We start from the raw sequence: 6,404 nt of genomic DNA on the forward strand, positions 1-6,404 counted from the left end.
TCCTGCTCCTACATGAAACTGGAGGAGAAGGCTACCCAGGTTGGAGGGCCATTGATTATCAGAAATGACACATGACATGGGTATGAAAAGGGACCACTTAACAAAGTGTGTTAGAATTGATTTGGAATGTCCTCGTGGGTAAACACACTCACACTTTGGGAGAAACTCAATTGGAACAATTAAAAAAGATCACCTCCTGTTTAAATCAGAAATATCATGTTTCCTACTGGGAGAAATTGCCTGCCACTACCCCATGCCTTCCATTGAAAAGGCCAAATTAACAGTCTGGTTAGAAATATTTGCACAGAGAGTCCCCAGATCTAGAGTTTAATTTCTATCCCGATACTGAACTGAGACTAAAAATTTCAGGTTCATCAAACCAATTGTTATATTCCCTTTTTGCTTAAAAAAAAAAGTCTTAAAAAGGAAAAATAAAAAGATATGTGTGCTGGCAGTGCAAAATTAGGCTAAGTATGGTTTTTCTTTTCTCTGGGACAGAAAAAACAAAACAAAACAAAAAAAATCAGTGCCCAGCTCTCAGTATGAAGGAATGTGTCACAACAAATACTCAGAAGACAGGTTTCACCACGCTAGTGTTCCTCTTCACACAGTGTGGTTTCAAAGCGGTATTGTCATGATTCTACATATTCTCATTAACTAGGTACAGCAGAGCTACTCAAAGAGAAACTGAGTTCTTGTGCCTCAATAAAAGGGGAGTGTAGGAAACAATAATTAGCCTGTATAAGGAAATTTAAAGGGCAAAAAAGAAAAAAAAGTTGGAGTGAAAAGAACAAAGAATTTCGAAAACTACAAAAATTTTTTTTAAAAATAAGCGAATGATACGATGATGGTAGAAACTCCCCCTACCCCCACCCACACCTGCCACTTTGATCCTAAGCGCCCAACCTGCAGGGACAGAACCCACTCTAAATTGAGCAGCATCGGGCTTCCGCATGTCTTCTCTTCACTCTTCCTGCTGTTAAGACCTGTTCCAAAACCAATCAGCAAAGGACAAAGAATTCTTTACAGAGTGCAATTACTGTTTTCCACGTCCACCTTCAAAAGCATGATGCTCTTCATGGGGTTTATAAAACACTGCTTTAAAAGGTATGTGGGGCAGAAGTTTATAGATCTTTTCCAACACGGTCGCTTCACCAACTAAAGAGGCATTTACGTTCCAGACTTGGATGACATCTTCTCGGTCCCGAACACTGACACTAACTCCTATTACTTCATCATCTGCTGCTGCGCAGTCAGTGAACTGCTCCCCGATGGTGGCTAATAGCAACTCTTTCCAAACTGTGGGTGTGCTGTCCTTGGGAACTTTCATCTTCCACACACCACCCTTTGCATTACTCTGCTCTTCCAAAGTGGTCACCTCTCTCCTCTCATTAAATGATAACTACATCTCAAAGGCAGGCTGGTCATAGGGGGGATATTATTGTACACACTCCAGAAGATGTGCACTGTTTGCACTGTGTAGATTTTCTTCAGGTTTGAGGCGCACCCAGCTGCTGTGGCACCAGAGAGTGATCTGTCCAGCCAGAAGGTCCAGGGCGAGTGCAGCGGCACCCCGCCCGGCTCTGGCCTCAGCTCCGCGAGATGCTGCAGGCCGAGCAGTGGCCCGGGAGTAGCGGAGGCGCCGGCGTCGCGGGGCCCCGGCGGCTCCCGGGCCCCGGCAGGGGGCGCGGCGGCCGGGGGCAGCACCATTTTCTCCGCTCTGCCTGCCGGGCCGGCGGACGCCTAAATACCATATTTTCTTAACCAATTCATCCATTGTAAGCCATCTTGACAATTCCTGAAGTTTGTCTATTGTGAATAAATAATGATGCAATAAACATGGGTGTGCAGGTGTCTTCTTTATTGTAATCTGACATACATGACTTCTGGTATATCTGTAGAAGTAGAATTGATGGCAGTTCAACTTTTAGGTTTCTTTTCTGCACTTGGGTTTGTACTCAAGACCTCACACTTCCTAAATAGGTGCTACTCTACCAGCTCCTTTTTTTTATGATGCGTTTTTTCAAGATATGGTCTCCCAAAGTATTAGCCCAGGGTTGGATTCAAATTACAATCCTCCTGATCACTGCCTCCTGAGTAGTTAGCATTACAGGTTTATTTTTAGTTTTTTTGAGGATCCTCTATAGTGTTTTCTATAGTGATTTTAGTAGCTTGCATTCCCACCAACAGTGTATGAGAGTTCCTTTTCTCCACATCCTCACGAATATTTGCTGTTGTTTTTGTTCTTTGTGATAGCCCTTCTAATCTGAGTGGTTATATACTCAAATTAATATGGTAACCTCATTTTAACCTGAGTGAAGTGGAATCTTAACATGGTTTGCATTTCCACTTCCTTTATGGCCAGGGATGTTGAGCATTTCTTCATGTGTTTTCTAGTCATTTGGATTTCTTCCTTTGACAAAGCTCTGTTCAGATCATTTGTCCCTTTCTTCATTGGGTCATTACTTTTGTGAAGTTTAGTTTTTTGAGCTCCCTGTATATTCTGTTTATTAATTCTTTGTCAGATGTATAGCTGTCAAAGCTGTACATCTTGTCAGATGCATGGCTATTCTGTGGGCTACCTCTTCAATTTGGTGACCATTTCTTTTGTTTTGAAGAAGCTTTATAGTTTCTTGTAGTCCTACTTGTCAAGTTACAGAGCCACTTGTGTTCTACTTAGGAAATCACTCCCTGTAACTATTATTTCCAATTTATTCCTTGCTATTTCCTGCATTAGCTTCAAAGTTTCAGGTATTAATCCTGAAATTTTCAGGTCCTTAATCCACTTTGAGTTGATACTTGTGCAGGGTGAAAGACATGGAGATATCCCATAACATTTGTTGAAGAGGCTTCTTTTCTCCATTGTGTTTTGGGCACCTTTGTAAAAAATCAGGTGGGCATAACTGCTGGGATTCAGTTTTGGGTCTTCTATTCTGTTTCACTAGATTTCAGATCTGCTTTTTTGTCAGTAATATGCTGTTTTAATTGCTATGGCTCTATAGTATAGTTTGAAGTCAGGTATTGTGATGACTCTAGCATTTCTCTTTTTGCTCATTGTTATCTTAACTAATCATGGTCTTTCATGCTCCCAAATAAATTTTAAGGTTGAGTTTTCAATCTCTCTGATGAATGTCATTGGAATTTTAATGGAGATTGCACCAAACATGCAGGTGACTTTTGGTAGTATAGCCATTTTCACAATATTGACACTGCTAATACATGACTATGGAAGATCTTTCAATCTTCTGTAATCTTCTTTGAATTTTTTCTTTAGTGGTGTTTAGTTTTCATTGTAGATTTCTTTCACTTCCTTTGTTAGGTTTATCCTTAGGCATTTTATTTGTTTGAGGCTTTTATAAATGGAAAAGTTTTCCTATACTCTTTCTCACTCAGTTCATTGTTGGTATATAAAAAGACTACTAATTTTTGTAAGTTGATTTTGTATCCTGCTACTTTTCTGAAGCTGCTTATGATGTCCAGGACTTTTTGGTAGAGTTTTCTGAGTTTTTTGGGTATAAGATCATGTCATCTGCATATAGGGATAGCTAGACTTCTTCATTTCCTATTTATTCCTTTTATTTCTTCTGCCTGTCTTATTGCTGTACCTTGGAATTACGAGACTACGTTGAATAAAAATGAAGAAAGTGAATACCTTTGTCTCATTCTTGACTTTAAGGGAAATGGATTAGGCTTTCCCATTTAGTATGATCTTGGGTATAAGCTTATTGTGTATACCCTTATTATGTTCGGTACATTCCTTCTATTCTTAGTCTCATCAGAGCTGTTATCATGAAAGAATGTTGAATTTTAATAAAGGATTTTTCTGCATCTGTTGAGGTAATCCTGTGTTTTTTGATTGGCTTCTGTTAGTATGTCTAATTATGTTTAATGATTTGCATATGTTGAACCATCGTACATCCCTGGGATGAAAACTACTTACTCATGATATATGATCTTTTTGATATGTTGTTGAATTCAATTTGCCAGTATTTTACTGAGAATTTTTGCATCTAATTTTATTAAAGAGATTGGCTTATAATTCTCTTTTGTTGTGTCTTTCTCTGGTTTTGGGATGAATGTAATACTGGCTTCATAGAATGATATTGGCAGTGTTCCTTCCTTTTCTAGTTCATGAAAAACTTTGAGGAGTGATGGTATTAGTTCTTCTCTAAAGTTCTGGTAGAATTCAGCAGTGAATTCATCAGGTCCTGGAGTTTTGTTTTTCTGGGTGTCTATTGTTGCTTCATTTTCATTACTTGTTATGGATTTAGGTGATTTATATTCTCTTGGTTCAATTTTGGATATTCATATATGTTTAGAAATTGGCCATTTCTTCTAGATTTTCCTGTTTATTTGAGTATACATTTTCACAGTTACCCCTAATGATTTCCTGGACTTCCTCTGTGTTCATTATGATCTCTCTATTTTATTTCTAATTTTATTAATTTGGGTCTTTTCCCTCCTCATTTAATGAGATTTGCTAGGCATTTGTCAATCTTATTTATCTTTTCAAAGAAATAGCTTTTTGTTTTACTGATTCTTTGTATGTTTTTTTAATCGCTATTTCACTCATTTAGATCCCAATTTTTCTTATTTCTATTCCTCTGTTAGTTTTGAGTTTGAGATGTAGCATTAAATCATTTATTTGAGATTTTACTGGGATTTTAATATGTGCATTCATGATTATAAATTTCTCCTTAGCACTGCCTTTGCTGTGTTCCACAAGTTCTGATGGTTTGCATTTTCATTTTCATTAAATTCCAGGAAACTTTTTTATTCTCTCCCTTATTTCTTTGATGATCCACTGATCATGAAGCAATGTGTTTCAGTCTCTAAATGTTTGAATATTTTCTGTGGTTTCTCTTGTTGTTGAGTTCTAATTTTATTGTATTTTGGCAGGACATTATGCAAGGTGTTATTTCAACTTTCTTATATTTGTTAAGACTTGTTTTCTGACCTAAAATATCATCTGTTTTGGAGAATGATCCATGGGTTGCTGAGAAAAATGTATATTGTCCTGTTGCTGGATGGAACATTCTGTAGACCTCCATCAGTTTCATTTGATCTATGATGTCATTCAATTGTAATGTTTATTTATTGTCATTTAGGCTAGATCACTATCTATTGTTGATTGAGTAGTGCTGAAATCACCCACTGTCACTGTGTTGGGACCTACCTATGTTTTTAAGTCCAGTATTATACATTTAATAAAGTTAGGTGCACCGACATTGGGCACATGTAAGTTAACAATTGGTGTTTCCTCTTGATATATTGTTCCTTGAGTCTGAATGGCCTTCTTTGTCTCTTCTGACAAATTTATGTTTGAAGTATACTTTATCTGATGTAAGTATATGTAATGTTGTCTATTTTGGGGGGTTGTTAGCTTAATACATCTTTTTCCACCGTTTCACCCTAAGCCAAAGTATGTTTCTGTCTATAAGGTTGGTTTCTTTTAAGCAAGAAATTGTTGAGTCTTGCATTTTAATCCAGTTTGACAATGAACATATTTCAATGGGGGAGTTGAGACCATTAACATTCAGTCTTAATATTCAGAGGTGTGTTGTGCTTCATGTCATTTAGTTGTTTTACTGTGTTAGGGTTTGTGTGTATGTAATTAATTCTGTGCTACTCTCTCATTACTTATCTGCTCTTCTATTGAGATTTAACAATTCCCATGACTCATAGCTTTGCTGGGTAGACTATTTTATGATTGAAATATTTTCTCTCAATGCTTGAAATACCTTACTCCATGCCCTTCTTGCTTGTAATGTTTATGTTGAGAAATCTGCTATTTTGATGGGCTTACTATTACCTGTTATTTGATTTGTCTCTCTTAACAACTTCAATATTCTTGTCTTGTACTCTGTTCTACTTGTTTTAAGTATAATATGCCATTGAGAGTTTCTATTTTAGACATTTAGATAAAGGAGAATTCCTGTATCTAAATGGGCATCTCTTCCTGAAGATTTAGAAAATTTTCTCCTATTATTTTGTTGAATATCTTTCCTATACCTTTGTCTTGCACCTCTTCCCATTCTTCAATTTTCATGATTCACAGGTTGGGTCTTTAGATGAAGTTACTGAATTCTTGCATACTCCTTTCACTGCTCTTCAGGCTTTTGTCTAAATATTTCTCTGTCCTTTCTTTGTGATGTATTTGGTCTTTGAGCAATGAAATTCTGTCTTCTACTTGTTCTATTCCGCCAGAGTGGCATTTAACCGTATTTTCTATTTGGCTTGAGAAACTTTGTTCCCAGGGTTTCTATTTGATTCTTGTTTTTTTTTTCAGACTTTCCATACCTTTGTTAAGCTCCTCTTGCATATCTTGTACTGCCTTCTTTATTTTATTTATTTATTTATTTAATAATTTCATTGGTTTCATTTTGAAGTTTGTTGAAATCCTC

At 36.9% G+C, this 6,404-nt stretch overlaps 1 pseudogene; it reads right to left on the minus strand.

The window, feature by feature from the left end:
- Positions 1 to 885: 885 nt before the first annotated feature.
- Positions 886 to 1,710, minus strand: LOC109676111 (eukaryotic translation initiation factor 4E type 3 pseudogene; annotated as a pseudogene).
- Between the last annotated feature and the right edge of the window lie 4,694 nt (positions 1,711 to 6,404).

The sequence above is a fragment of the Castor canadensis genome, chromosome 3 (assembly GCF_047511655.1).
Source record: "Castor canadensis chromosome 3, mCasCan1.hap1v2, whole genome shotgun sequence".
NCBI classification, from domain to species: domain Eukaryota; kingdom Metazoa; phylum Chordata; class Mammalia; order Rodentia; family Castoridae; genus Castor; species Castor canadensis.